At 43.4% G+C, this 16,197-nt stretch overlaps 1 protein-coding gene across 2 annotated transcripts in view; it reads right to left on the reverse strand.

Moving 5' to 3' along the window:
- The window catches only part of kremen1 (kringle containing transmembrane protein 1), a 105,893-nt gene that overhangs the window by 58,265 nt on the left and 31,431 nt on the right, over positions 1 to 16,197 (reverse strand). The window lies entirely within an intron of this gene.

A 16,197-nucleotide genomic window follows, 5' to 3' on the forward strand; every position in this document is an offset into this window, starting at 1 on the left:
GGAGTAAGCGAGGGAAGACAATGATGCCGGTATAGATGAGGCGGCCTCCATCTCTAGTCAAATTGGGGGTGGGAATATCTCTCTGCTCTGTAACCAGTACTGAATGATCCTAAGGTTAGCGGCCCAATAATAGAATCTGAAATCCGGTAGAGCTAGACCGCCGTCTGGTTTGGACCTCTGCAAAAGCTGTTTTCGTATCGTAGGGGAATTTTTGTCTCATATCTTGGGATTCAGGAATATGACTGAAAAGGTCTCAGGCCTTGAAAAATAAACACTTCCACTGATTGAAAGTATAAGGGGATATCGGTGAACAAATGCTGTGGTCAAGGCAACGATTTCAGCACCATGGACAGTGATCGGTAATGTGAGTGGCTGTCTGGCTGACACATTAAAAAAAAAAAATGGGGGGGGGGCATACTCCAGCCTGCCTTTTGCAAGGGGGTCCAGAGAAACTACGTTACACCAGTGGCAGCAGCACAACACCAGATTAGGCCATGTCTCTCTTTAACAAGAGGTCTTCTGACAACTTAGGGCAACCTGGCTTAATAAAGGTTAAAGCTGTGTGTAGGCTATGTACAAAACCCCCCTTTAATTTGGTTTAATTGACATTTAATTTATTAATGAAGTGACGTATGTCTTCACCTGAAAACTGAGGGCACTTTGCTGTAACAGTATGCTCTTACATTCCCGGTGTCAGTCAGTGTCAGTATTTGAAATGCGTTGTGCGAGGTCGAATCTAACTGTGTCTCTCTCCGGAGACACACGAGTTCTCTTGACATTTAATGCAGCTTTTCTCTCCTTTTCTGTAATTAATATGGCATTTCCCTCTGCCCCATATAACCCCATCTCTCCCTAGGCTGTTTTACTGACGGCTATAAAGATGAAATGTGAGGGCTATTAGAGACCCTCTTTGCACACTGCCATGGAGCCACAGACCCCTTTCAACTAAATCAGTATGGGGAAAAGCCAACAATGGGATGGGAGCACGGTTTACGATTCCCCCCTCGCTCCTCGTAAGTCCACCCCCATTCCACCTGCTTCTCTTGTCCAAATCCCACATACACCCTCACATTCTCAGACACCCCCCCGCACACACACTTTGGCTCAGTGCCCACCCCATGACTCTGCTGTCGCTTGTGCAAGTAAGAGCGTTTGAACAGACAAACTTCTTTGTCTGTTTTAACTGTAATGTATTGCAACATAAGCACGGCACAACAGGCAGTCAAGCGGTTATTTTTTAGGAGGGGAGTTCGCTTGCTTGCAGCTATTTAGGAAAGCAGCAGCATATTGAACTAGACAAGACAGACAGGCAGGCAGTCAAAAGCAATTTAATGTGCAAACATTGGCTATTGGGAGGCAGAGACATATAGTCTACATCATCATATCGTTGGTCGAGTGTTCAGAAGACGGTGAGAAGAAATGTGATTGTGTGCGTAAAACAAAAAAAAGCGCAGAACGTGATTCAGATCCTTAGCTTTGAGAAAGGGGGTTCTGAATGGGCCATGGGCGAAAACTCCATATTCACAGCCACCACCTTAAAGGAATGAAATGTAATGACTCCTGTCCTTAAAACTTCACCTGTGCTTTGGCCTCAGCCCCAACTTGCTCTGGTTTGTATTAAAACTCCCTTGGCCCTGGAATCAGACAGACCGTCGCCCCATCCTCTCCCTCCTTCTCTCTCCCTCCGTCTCAATCTTACCAGCTACAGTGCAGCTCCAGATCCAGCGAAGGCCCTATCCAGCCATATTCCCAACACAGTAAAAACCTGCGCCAGGGAAGGATGTAAAGAGAGGGAGAAATAAACTAAGACAAAGACTGTGAGTGAGTGAGAGAAAACATGTGGAAGACGAAGGGATAAAGAGAGGGATAAAGAGAAAGGGAGAGAGGGGAGATAACATGGAGAAGGAGACAGAGAGTTGCAAGGTAGAGAGAGTACTGGAGATTTGAATTTGAATTGAAAGATGCCCATGATGTAAATCAGGTATTTTGCATTCCAAATTCTTCAGTCCAAGTCAATTTCCGATCTGGCTAGACATTTACATAACCAATCAACCAACCCTTCCATCAAACCAAATGGATTGAACAGAAAGTCTTCTCCATGTGGTAGGGACTTCAGAAATTCCACACACACAGGCACACGCACGCACGCACTTAACACACATACACGCACGGACACACACACGAGCGTGCACGCGCAAACGCACACGCACACAGAACAAGAGCGAGAGAGAGAGACCACCCTACTAGAATCTGATGTCAAATGTTTACCGTTTGCTGATGATCTACTGCTTCTGTCCCCAACCAAGGAAGGCCTACAGCAGCACCTAGATCTTCTGCACAGATTCTGTCAGACCTGGGCCCTGACAGTAATTCTCAGTGAGACAAAAATAATGGCGTTCCAAAAAAGGTCCAGTTGCCAGGACCACAAATACAAATACCATCAAGATATTGTTGCCCTAGAGCACACAAAAAAACTATACCTACCTTGGCCTAAAAATCAGCACCACTTCCACAAAGCTGTGAATGATCTGAGGGACAAGGCAAGAAGGGCCATAAAAAAAGGAACATAAAATTAGACATCCCAATTAGGATCTGACAAAATATACTTGAATCAGTTATAGAACCCATTGCCCTTTATGGGTTGTGAGGTCTGGGGTCCGCTCACTAACCAATAATTCACAAATTGGGACAAACACCAAATTGAGACTGCATGCAGAATTCTGCAAAGGCATCCTTCGTGTACAAAGTAAAACACCAAATAATGCATGTAGAGCAGAATTAGGCTGATACCCGTTAATGATCAAAATCCAGACAAGAGACGTTCAATTCTACAATTACCTAAAGTGGAGCAATTCCCAAACCTTCCATAACAAAGCCATCACCTACAGAGAGATTAACTTAGATAAGAGTCCCCTAAGCAAGCTGGTCCTGTTCAAAAACACAACCAGACCCCACAGAGCCCCAGGACCAGCTTGCTTAGGGGACTCTTCGAGCCGGTCGGTCACATTTGGTTTGATCTAATTGTGTTGCTGTCCTGGGGCTGTGTGGTGTCTGGTTGTGTTTGTGAACAGAGCCCCAAGACAGCAACACAATTAGATCAAACCTATTGTGACCGACAGGCTCAATTTTGTCTTATGTAGCAACATGTGAAATGGTGTTTTTTACATTGGATAAAAGTAGAGACTCAGAGCTAGACAATGGTATATTATGCACTACAGTTGAGGAACAATGGAAAAGTAATTCTGCTTTGAAACTTGATTAACCTGTATACTCACTCTTCCGGCGCCGACAGATGGCCGCCTCGCTTCGCGTTTCTAGGAAACCATGCAGTATTTTGTTTTTTTTACGTGTTATTTCTTACATTGGTACCCCAGGTAATCTTAGGTTTCATTACATACAGTCGGGAGGAACTACTGAATATAAGAGCAACGTCAAATCACCATCATTACGACCAGGAATATGACTTTCCCAAAGTGGATCCTGTGTTTTGCCTTCCACCCAGGACAATGGATCGGATGCCAGCCGGCGACCCAACACAACGACTCCGAAAAAGGGACAAATGAAGCGGTCTTCTGGTCAGGCTCCGGAGACGGGCACATCACGCACCACTCCCTAGCATACTACTCGCCAATGTCCAGTCTCTTGACAACAAGGTTGATGAAATCCGAGCAAGGGTAGCATTCCAGAGAGACATCAGAGACTGTAACGTTCTTTGCTTCACGGAAACATGGCTCACTCGCGCCGACAGAAACAAGCATCTTTCTGGTAAGAAGAGGGGCGGGGTGGTATGCCTTATGATTAACGAGACGTGGTGTGATCATAACAACATACAGGAACTCAAGTCCTTCTGTTCACCTGACTTAGAATTCCTCACAATCAAATGTCGACCGCATTATCTACCAAGGGAATTCTCTTCGATTATAATCACAGCCGTATATATTCCCCCCCAAGCAGACACATCGATGGCCCTGAACAAACTTTATTTGACTCTATGTAAACTGGAAACCACATATCCTGAGGCTGCATTCATTGTAGCTGTGGATTTTAACAAGGCTAATCTGAAAATAAGACAACCTAAATTCTATCAGCATATCGATTGTGCTACCAGGGCTGGTAAAACCCTGGATAATTTTTATTATAACTTCCGTGACGCATATAATGCCCTCCCCCACCCTCCTTTCGGAAAAGCTGACCACGACTCCATTTTGTAGGCTGGAAGCATACAGACAGAGACTAAAACAAGAAGCTCCCGTGCTCAGGTCTGTTCAACGCTGGTCGGACCAATCTGATTTCACCGCTTCAAGACTGCTTCGATCACGTGGATTGGGACATGTTCCGCATTGCGTCCAACAACAACATTGACGAATACGCTGATTCGGTGATCGAGTTCTTAGAAAGTGCATCGGCGATGTTATACCCACAGCAACGATTAACACATTCCCAAACCAGAAACCGTGGATTGATGGCAGCATTCGCGCGAAACTGAAAGCGCAAACCACTGATTTTAATCAGGGCAAGGTGAACGGAAATATGACCGAATACAAACAGTGTAGCTATTCCCTCCGCAAGGCAATCAAACAAGCTAAGTGTCAGTATAGAGACAAAGTAGAGTCGCAATTCAACGGCTCAGACACAAGAGGTATGTGGCAGGGTCTACAGTCAATCACGGATTACAAAAAGAAAACCAGCCCCGTCGCGGACCAGGATGTCTTGCTCCCAGACAGACTAAATAACTTTTTTGCTCGCTTTGAGGACAATACAGTGCCACTGACATGGCCCGCTACCAAAACCTGCGGGCTCTCCTTCACTGCCGCCGACGTGAGTAAAACATTTAAATGTGTTACGAACATATTCAATCAATCCTTATCCCAGTCTGCTGTTCCAACATGCTTCAAGAGGGCCACCATTGTTCCTGTTCCCAAGAAAGCTAAGGTAACTGAAATAAACGACTACCGCCCCGTAGCACTCACTTCCGTCATAATGAAGTGCTTTGAGAGACTAGTCAAGGACCATATCACCTCCACCCTACCTGACACCCTAGACCCACTCCAATTTGCTTACCACCCCAATAGGTCCACAGACGACGCAATCGCAACCACACTGCCCTAAGCCATCTGGACAAGAGGAATACCTATGTGAGAAAGCTGTTCATCAACTACAGCTCAGCATTTACCACCATAGTACCCTCCAAACTCGTCATCAAGCTCGAGACCCTGGGTCTCGACCCCGCCCTATGCAACTGGGTACTGGACTTCCTGACGGGCCGCCCCCAGGTGGTGAGGGTAGGTAACAACATCTCCACCCCGCTGATCCTCAACACTGGGGCCCCACAAGGGTGCGTTCTGAGCCCTCTCCTGTACTCCCTGTTCACCCACGACTGCGTGGCTATGCACGCCTCCAACTCAAACATCAAGTTTGCGGATGACACTACAGTGGTAGGCTTGATCACCAACAACAACGAGACGGCCTACAGGGAGGAGGTGAGGGCCCTCAGAGTGTGGTGTCAGGAAAATAACCTCACACTCAACGTCAACAAAACAAAGGAGATGATTGTGGACTTCAGGAAACAGCAGAGGGAGCACCCCCCTATCCACATCGACAGGACAGTAGTGGAGAGGGTAGTAAGTTTCAAGTTCCTCGGCGTACACATCACGGACAAACTGAATTGGTCCACCCACACAGACAGCGTTGTGAAGAAGGCGCAGCAGCGCCTCTTCAACCTCAGGAGGCTGAAGAAATTTGGCTTATCACCAAAAGCACTCACAAACTTCTACAGATGCACAATCGAGAGCATCTTGTCTGTATCACCGCCTGGTACGGCAACTGCTCCGCCCACAACCATAAGGCACTCCAGAGGGTAGTGAGGTCTGCACAACGCATCACTGGGGACGAACTACCTGCCCTCCGGGACACCTACACCACCCGATGTCACAGAAAGGCCATAAAGATCATCAAGAACAACAACCACCCGAGCCACTGCCTGTTTACCCCGCTATCATCCAGAAGGCGAGGTCAGTACAGGTGCATCAAAGCAGGGACCGAGAGACTGAAAAACTGCTTCTATCTCAAGGCCATCAGACTGTTAAACAGCCGCCACTAACATTGAGTGGCTGCTGCCAACATACTGACTCAACTCCAGCCACTTTAATACTGGAAATTGATGGAAAAAATGTATCACTAGCCACTTTAAACAATGTGACTTAATATAATGTTTACATACCCTACATTACTCATCTCATATGTATATGTATATACTGTACTCTATATCATCTACTGAATATATTCATATTCTTTATCCCTTTACACTTGTGTGTATAAGGTAGTAGTTGTGGAATTGTTTGGTTAGATTACTCATTGGTTATTACTGCATTGTTGGAACTAGAAGCACAAGCATTTCGCTACACTCGCATTAACATCTGCTAACCATGTGTATGTGACAAATCAAATTTGATATGATTTGAGAAAATGGCTTTAGAATGTTTTGGTACACCTACTGGTTGAGCTCTTCGTCTACACCCATTCAGCATCGTTCACACTCTAAGGATTCGCATGTGAGGCAGAGGAGTAGGGTTGATCTGAGCGTTCTGTCCTAACAGCAGCAGTCAAGCACCGAAGCTAACTGGCTAACGTTGGCTAGCTTGCTAGCTACTTCCAGACACAAATGAGAGAACAGCTCACTCTGACCATTTTACTCACCTTAGTAGAGCTGGTTAGGCTGTTTTTATGTTATCCAGAGTGTTGGTGACTGTAACTGTGCTGCTGGCAACAATTTCATTACGTTTTTTCCCCCCAACGTTTACTGACATATTCAACGGGTGTTGAGCATTCATAAATTCGTCAGTTATTCTGCGCTCTGGCATACTCAGACAAGAGTGCTCTGAAATCGGAGTAGATACCAGAGTGAATTTACCAGCTATCTATCAACAGCTTCTATCAACAGTTCTCGCAGTGACATCATGAACATTCTACTGAAATGGTTACTTGCATAGTGGAGTCTTTTGTTAAGACATGTAGCTAGCTAGCTAACTAGCTAAACAATGAACCATAATCCCAACTCATGATGTCACTACCCTGCATGAATCTGCAGGTAGCTAACCAACCAGGTTCAATGTTAGCTAGATAACATTAGGCTATAACTAGCCAAGCAACTGGCTCTGAGATACAAATAATATTACTACAAAGATCATACACGTAATGTCGGCTAGCAAGCCAGCCAGCTAACAATAGCTAGTTAACGGTACACTTTAACTTGAAATGAAAACAACTTTTTGACAGAATTAGAAATGTGTAATATCTAAAAATGTAGCTAGCTAGACTATCTTACCCATATACATGGATGAACGCTTCTCCCTCTCCATCACGGATTCCATGGTTGCCCTTAATTCCACTGATTTTAAAACTCGGCCCTCCAGAAAGTGGAGAGCAACACTTATGCAGTTCTACTACGTGATATATATATATTTTAAGTGCATTAGAAAGGATTACCTACACATACTGACCAGCTCAAAAAGACAGAAGCATGCTACATGGCAGACCAATCCGAACTCATCTTTCGGCATGTCCAGCCCATTCATTATCTCAGCCAATCATGGCTAGCAGGAAAGTTGATGACTTTTTCTGTGGCTAAACCAACTAGGCTTGTAAATGTAACACTTTTATATTTACAGATGGCATACACGTTTGTTATTAAGGCACATGAAAGTTCACATGTTCCAGAAGGCATTTCTGCCAAAAAGAAACACATTTTGAGTTTTTAAAAAGTTCACATTTAAATAGTTCTCCTGTGAAGTAGTGCCGAGCGACATACGCCTAGTTTCCTAAAACGAGTCACAAATGAGAAAACAAAAAGATAATTATTTGACACATTGGAAAGAATTTCCCAAAGAACAGACCAAACTGGAATGCTATTTGGCCCTAAACAGAGAGTACACAGTGGCAGAATACCTGACCACTGTGACTGACCCAAAAATAAGGAAAGCTTTGACTATGTACAGACTCAGTGAGCATTGCTAAGCCAGGTCTGCCTTTGTGCACACTGCTCACAACATGATGTGAAAACTGAGCTGCACTTCTTAACCTCCTGCCAAATGTATGACCATATTAAAGACACATACACAGACCCACAAAGAATTAGAAAACAAATCACATTTTGATAAAATCCCATATCTATTGGATGAATTACCACAGTGTGCCACCACAGCAGCAAGATTTGTGACCTACACCCACAAGAAAAGGGCAACCAGTGAAGAACAAACACCATTGTAAATACAACCCATATTTATGTTTATTTATTTTCCCTTTTGTACTTTAACTATTTGCACATTGCTATAACACTGTACATAGCCATAATATGACATTTGAAATGTATATATTCCTTTGAAACATTTTTGAGTGTAATGTTTACTGTTCATTTTTAAATTGTTTATTTAACTTTTTTGGCAATGTAACCTTACTATATGTTTCCCATGTCAATAAAGCCCATTGAATTGAATTGAGAGCGAGAAAGAGAATGTGTAAGGTTACTGATCATTTCCGATTTCTGATGGCAATACAGCCTCTTTGAACTGAAATTGAATTGAAATTGAAATGAGAGAGACAGAGAGAGAGAGAGAAAAGGGACAGAGGGAAGAGAGAGACTGAAAAACGGAAGTCTTACATTCCCACTCCCTAATTCACTCAGCCTTGTTCGAGGGAAATGCCAGCCAGGATAAGGCAAGGCAATAACAAAAGAGGCGTGACTGTGTGACTGAGCCACTCGTAAATGCCATCGCTCATCTATTCAGTGTGAAGTAGCCAATCCAGTCCCAATACACATGCTGATGAGGGACAGAAAGAGAGAGAAGGGGTGAGATAAGGTGCCAATTAAAGCTAACCCAGGGACAACTTTGCAGATCATGGATCTGTGTCTTTTTACTTTCAACCCAACTAGATTTACGAAGTGGTGAGTTGTCAATAGCCTGAATCATGACATGTTTATTGTGCATGGATCACACAATGGGCTAGACTCCAAAAAATGAAGAAGTCCTATTTCACATTGTTTGTCAGGAGTAATATATTCTTAATGTGCTGTGGGTGAAAGACTTACACTATCCTCTCTGGCTGTGCCCCTATGGCCCTGGTCATAAGTAATGCACTATATAGGGAATAGGGTGCCATTTGGGACACAGCCTCTATGTATCCCGCTCATAAATAGTAGGAATCCCAATCCAAGCAAAGCAAAAACAAATCAGTCCTCGGCCACTTCAAAGCATTGTTGCTTTAGGACTTTATGGCAATGACTTAACTTAGGAAATGTTTTAAATTGTTTTTTAAGTGGTAGAGGGGAAATACATTTTTTCCTATATCTATGGACTTAGCTACTTACTAGAAGTCTCTCAAGATCAATGACTTAGACTTCGGAAATATTTTTGGGGCTTTTAAGTGGGGAAATACTTCAATGCTAGCTACAAGGTTCAATGAGTCCACTAGATTGTAGGCTTTTGCAGTGGTGGAAAAAGTACCCAATTGTCATACTTGAGTAAACAATACCTTAGAGTAAAAGTGAAAGTCACCAAGTAAAATACTACTATTTGAGTAAAAGTCTAAGTATTTGGTTTTAAATATACAGTGCATTCTGAAAGTATTCAGATCCCTTGATTTTATCCACATTTTGTTACCTTACAACCTTATTCCAAAAATGTTTAAATAAATAAATCCACACACACAATACCCCATAACGACAAAGCAAAAACAGGTTTTTAGAAATGTTTGCAAATTTATTAAGAATAAAAAATTGATATTTACTTACACATTTACTTAAGTATTCAGACCATTTACTCAGTACTTTGTTGAAGCACCTTTGGCAGCGATTAGAGTCTTGAGTCTTCTTGGGTATGATGCTACAAGCTTGGAACACCTGTATTTGAGGAGTTTCTCCCATTCTTCTCTGTAGATCCCTCAAGCTCAGTCAGGTTGGATGGGGAGCGTTGCTGCACAGCTATTTTCAGGTCTCTCCAGAGATATTCGATTGGGTTCAAATCCGGGCTCTGGCTGGGCCACACAAAGACATTGAGACTTGTCCCGAAGTGACTCCTGCGTTGTCTTGGCTGTGTGCTTAAGGTCGTTGTCCTGTTGGAAGGTGAACCTTCGCCCCAGTCTGATGTTCTGAGCGCTCTTGAGCAGGTTTTCATGAAGGTTCTCTCTGTCCTTTACTCCGTTCATCTTTGCCTCGATCCTGACTAGTCTTCCATGTCACGTTCTGACCTTAGTTCCTTTGTTTTGTCTTTTGTTTTAGTATGGTCAGGGCGTTGGTTAGGTTGTCTATGTTAGTTTTTCTATGATTTTCTATTTCTGTGTTTGGCCTGGTATGGTTCTCAATCAGAGGCAGCTGTCAATTGTTGTCCCTGATTGAGAACCATATTTAGGTAGCCTGTTTTCGATTGTGTTTTGTGGGTGGTTATTTTCAGTCTTTGTGTGTCTGCACCAGACAGAACTGTTTCGGTTGTTTCTTTGTTGTTTATTATTCAGTGTTCAGTTTTTTTCATTAAATAAGATGAACACTTACCACGCTGTGCTTTGGTCCTCACCTTCTTCCCACGACAGCCGTTACATCCCAGTCGCTGAAGAACATGCCCACAGCATGATGCCGCCACCACCATGCTTCACAGTAGGGATGATGCCAGGTTTCCTCTTGGCTTCAAGCCAGAAAGTTCAATCTTGGTTTCATCAGACAACAGAATCTTGTTTTGGATGGTCTGAGTTCTTTAGGTACCTTTTGGCAAACTCTAATCGGCTGTCATGTGCCTTTTACTGGCCACTCTAACATAAAGGCCTGATTGGTGGAGTGCTGCAGAGATGGTTGTCTTTCTGGAAAGTTCTCCAATCTCCACAGAGGAACTGTAGAGATCTTTCAGAGTGACCATCAGTTTCTTGGTCACCTCTCTGACCAAAGCCCTTCTCCACCAATTTCTCAGTTTGGCCAGTTGACCAGTTCTAGGAAGAGTCTTAGTGGTTCCAAACTTCTTCCATTTAAGAATGATGGAGGCCACTGTGTTCTTGGGGACCTTCAATGCTGCAGAAATGTTTTGGCACCCTTCGCCAGATCTGTCCATCGACAGAATCCTCTCTCGTAACTCTACGGACACTTCCTTCGAACTCATGGCTTGGGTTCTTCCCTGACGTACACTGTCAACTGTGGGACCTTATATAGACAGGTGTGTGCCTTTCCAAATCATGTCCAATCAATTGAATTTACCACAGGTGGACTCCAATCAAGTTGTAGATACATGTCAAGGAGGATCAATGGAAACAGGATGCACCCGAGCTCAATTTGGAGTCTAATAGCAAAGGGTCTGAATACTTATGTAAATAAGGTATTTCAGTTTTTATATTTTTCACCTGTTTTTACTTTTTCATTATGGGGTATTGTGTGTAGATTGCGGAGTCCCCCAAAAATATTTAATACTTTTTAGAATAAGGTTGTAACAAAACAAAATGTGGAAAAAACAAAGGGATCTGAATACTTTCCGAATGCACTGTACTTAAGTATCAAAAGTAAACATAATCGCTAAAATGTAAAACTTTACATAATTTCAAATTACTAATTTTTCTGTCCTGCTGAGCATTCAAAAGGTAACGAGTACTTTTGGGTGTCAGGGAAAATGTATGGAGTAAAAAGTACATCATTTTCTTTAGTGGAGTAAAAGTAAAAGTTGTCAAAAATATAAATAGTGAAGACATACCCAATAACACGACTTAAGTAGTACTTTAAAATATTTTTACATAGACCTTTCCTGAAGTCTAATAACTAGTGGCCTCATGGGTGGAATGCTATTAATATTTTTCATAAATTCATAAATAATAAACATTGTGTCAGAAACACCGGATTTTCTGCTTTTTTTTAATGTCAAACAAGGTTTGCTATATTTCAGTCTTCTGTGCTGTATATAAACTGTAATATTGTGATGCAAACTCAAAATCTGACATGGTACAGGTGTCTACTTATATTAAGCCCGTAACAATGTGTGTGAGGTGTATACTTTTACCAAGAATCACTGTGTGTGACCCTGATTTAGCCCACTGCAGCAAAAGGTTATTAAGTACACCACTGGACCTATGTGAGTGTTGTCTGTGAATGCAGCTGACAGCAATGTCTACTAGGCTATGGGCATATGTATGGGAGGTTATGGGCCTATGATTGTGAGTGTTGTATGTAAGTAAGTAGGGCTGTGTGAGTTAATATTAGTCATTTAACAGATGCTCTTATCCAGAGCGACTTACAATTAGTGCATTCATCATAAGATAGCTAGGTGGGACAACCACATATCACAGTGTTGTGTTGTATTTGAGTGTAGCTGATCGCAATCATAGGCCTATGAGTGTGGTACATAAGTAAGTATGGCTGTGTGAGTGCTGTAGCCATGTAAGTGTTTTATATGAGAATGACAGCGATGGCGGGAATTGTGTTTTCCAGACAGCCCAGACACGGTGGTGTCCCCTGGCATTCCCTGGATCAGTGGGGTGAGGAGGACTTTGCTTGTACAAACTCTTCAAGCGTGGTTGGCTTCCCGTGATGACAAGGATAAAAGGACCGCCACCATTAAATATTCACACGTGAATGTCTGAGAGGGGCAAGGGGGGAAACAACCCCACACCCCCAAGCACACACACTAACACACACGCTCATACACACACAAATGTACACATGCACGCACACACACAAACACACTTAGGGGATTCTGTGTCAAACCATCTGAGAGGGAATCTCTCCCCTGACTTCTCAGAAGCATGTCTCTATGTGCTCTACTTCTAAAGACTTGGTTGCATTTTAAGAACAGTCTGCCTAAGTCAATCACATCATACACCATGCTGCATGCACCAGAAGTGACATCACTACGTGTATCTTCAGACAATAACAGGAATTTAAAATCTCCTTGCTGTATGATTTTATTGATGTGTTGTGTGAGTACACTTTCTCATGTAAATAAAACCATGGCAGATTGAACAGAGTAGGGAAGAAATATAACAAGGAAAGACAGAATGGGGTTGCTGTTGTAAAGTGTCTAAACAATGTTCAGAGATACTAATAGTGAGGCTAAATGCTAACAGACAAAGCTAACTCCACCAGCGTCAGCTTCCAGCATACTAACAGTGAGGCTAAATTCTAACAGGCTAAGCTAACTCCACCAGCCAGCTTCCAGCATACTAATAGTGAGGCTAAATGCTAACAGGCTAAGCTAACTCCCCCAGCAGGCTTCAAGCATACTAATAGTTAGGCTAAATGCTAACAGGCTAAGCTAACTTCACCAGCTAGCTGCCAGCATACTAATAGTTTTTAAAAGTTTTTTTATTTCACCTTTATTTAACCAGGTAGGCCAGTTGAGAACAAGTTCTCATTTACAACTGCGACCTGGCCAAGATAAAGCAAAGCAGTGCGACACAAACAACAACACAGAGTTACACATGGAATAAACAAACGTACAGTCAATAACACAATAGAAAAAAATCTATATACAGTGTGTGCAAATGAGGTAAAATGAGGGAGGTAAGGCAATAAATAGGCCGTAGTGGCAAAGTAATTACAATTGAGCAATTAACACTGGAGAGATAGATGTGCAGAAGATGAATGTGCAAGTAGTGATACTGGGCTGCAAAGGAGCAAAACAAAATTATAACAATATGGGGATGAGGTAGTTGGATGGGCTATTTACAGATGGGCTATGTACAGGTGCAATAATCTGTGAGCTGCTCTGACAGCTGGTGCTTAAAGTTAGTGAGGGAGTTATGAGTCTCCAGCTTCAGTGATTTTTGCAATTCGTTCCAGTCATTGGCAGCAGTGAACTGGAAGGAAAGGCGGTCAAAGGAGGAATTGGCTTTGTGGGTGACCAGTGAAATATACCTGCTGGAGCGCGTGCGTGCTATGTGGGTGCTGCTATGGTGACCAGTGAGCTGAGATAAGGCGGGGTTTTACCTAGCAAAGACTTACAGATTACCTGGAGCCAGTGGTTTTTGAGACGAATATGAAGCGAAGGCCAGCCAATGAGAGCATACAGGTCGCAGAGGTGGGTAGTATATGGGGCTTTCCTGACAAAACGGATGGCACCGCATCCAATTTGCTAAGTAGGGTGTTGGAGGCTATTTTGTAAATGACATCGCCGAAGTCAAGGATCGGTAGGATAGTCAGTTTTACGAGGGTATGTTTGGCAGCATGAGTGAAGGATGTTTTATTGCAAAATAGGAAACCGATTCTAGATTTAATTTTGGATTGGAGATGCTTAATGTGAGTCTGGAAGCAGAGTTTAAAGTCTAACCAGACACCTAGGTATTTGTAGTAGTCCACATATACTAAGTCAGAACCGTACACAGTAGTGATGCTGGATGGGCGGGCAGATGTGGGCAGCTATTGGTTGAAGAGCATGCATTTAATTTTAATTGCATATAAGAGCAGTTGGAGGCCTTGGAAGGAGAGTTGTATGGCATTGAAGCTACTCTGGAGGTTAGTTAACACAGGGTCCAAATAAGGGCCAGAGGTACACAGAATGGTGTCGTTTGCGTAGAGGTGGATCAGAGAATCAGCAGCAGCAAGAGCGACATCATTGACATATACAGAGAAAAGAGTCGGCCTGAGAATTGAACCCTGTGGCACCCCCATAGAGATTGCCAGAGGTCCAGACAACAGGCCCTCCGATTTGACACACTGAACTCTGTCTGAGAAGTAGTTGGTGAACCAGGCAAGGAAGTCATTTGAGAAACCAAGGCAGTTGTCTGCCGATAAGAATGTGGTGATTGAAAAAGTCGAAAGCCTTGGCCAGGTTGATGAATACGGCTGCGCAGTATTGTCTTTTATCGGTGGCATTTATGATATCATTTAGGTCCTTGAGCGTGGCTGAGGTGCACCCATGACCAGCTCGGGAAACCAGATTGCATAGCGGAGAAGGTACGGTGGGATTCGAAATGGTCGGTGATCTGTTTGTTAACTTGGCTTTCGAAAACCTTAGAAAGGCAGGGTAGGATAGATATAGGTCTATAACAGTTTGGGTCTAGAGTGTCTCCCCCTTTGAAGAGGGGAATAACCACGCCAGCTTTCCAATCTTTGGGGATCTCAGACGATACGAAAGAGAGGTTGAACAGGCTAGTAATAGGGGTTGCAATAATGGCGGCGGATCATTTTAGAAAGAGAGGGTCCAGAATGTCTAGCCCAGCTGATTTGTAGGGGTCCAGAATTTACAACTCTTTCAGAACATCAGCTATCTGGATTTGGGTGAAGGAGAAATGGGGGAGGCTTGGGCAAGTTGCTGTGGGGGGTGCAGAGCTGTTGACCGGGGTAGGGGTAGCCAGGTGGAAAGCATGGCCAGCCGTAGAAAAATGGTTATTGATATTCTCAAATATCGTGGATTTATCAGTGGTGACAGTGTTTCCTAGCCTCAGTGCAGTGGGCATCTGGGAGGAGGTGCTCTTATTCTCCATGGACTTTTCAGTGTCCCAGAAATTTTTCCAGTTAGCACTACAGGATGCAAATTTCTGTTTGAAAAAGCTAGTCTTTGCTTTCCTAACTGCCTGTGTATATTGGTTCCTAACTTCCCTGAAATTTGCATATCGCGGGGGCTATTTGATGCTAATGCGATACGCCACAGGATCTTTTTGTGCTGGTCAAGGGCAGTCAGGTCTGGAGTGAACCAAGGGCAATATATGTTCCTGGTTTGAAGTTTTTTGAATGGGGGCATGCTTATTTAAGATGGTGAGGAAAGCACTGACTGACAGAATGAGGTCAACATCCTTCCAGGTTTTCCGGGCCAGGTCAATTAGAAAAGTCTGCTCGCTGAAGTGTTTTAGAGAGCGGTTGACAGTGATGAGGGGTGGTTGTTTGACCGAAGACCCATTATGGATGCAGGCAATGAGGCGGTGATCGCTGAGATCCTGGTTGAAGACAGCAGAGGTATATGTAGAGGGCAGGTTGGTCAGGATGATACAGTGCCTTGTGAAAGTATTCGGCCCCCTTGAACTTTGCGACCTTTTGCCACATTTCAGGCTTCAAACATAAAGATATAAAACTGTATTTTTTTGTGAAGAATCAATCGCAGCAAAAGGTGGCGCTACAAAGTATTAACTTAAGGGGGCTGAATAATTTTGCACGCCCAATTTTTCAGTTTTTGATTTGTTAAAAAAGTTTGAAATATCCAATAAATGTTGTTCCACTTCATGATTGTGTCCCACTTGTTG

The sequence above is a fragment of the Oncorhynchus tshawytscha genome, linkage group LG04 (genome assembly GCF_018296145.1).
Source record: "Oncorhynchus tshawytscha isolate Ot180627B linkage group LG04, Otsh_v2.0, whole genome shotgun sequence".
NCBI classification, from domain to species: Eukaryota; Metazoa; Chordata; class Actinopteri; order Salmoniformes; family Salmonidae; genus Oncorhynchus; species Oncorhynchus tshawytscha.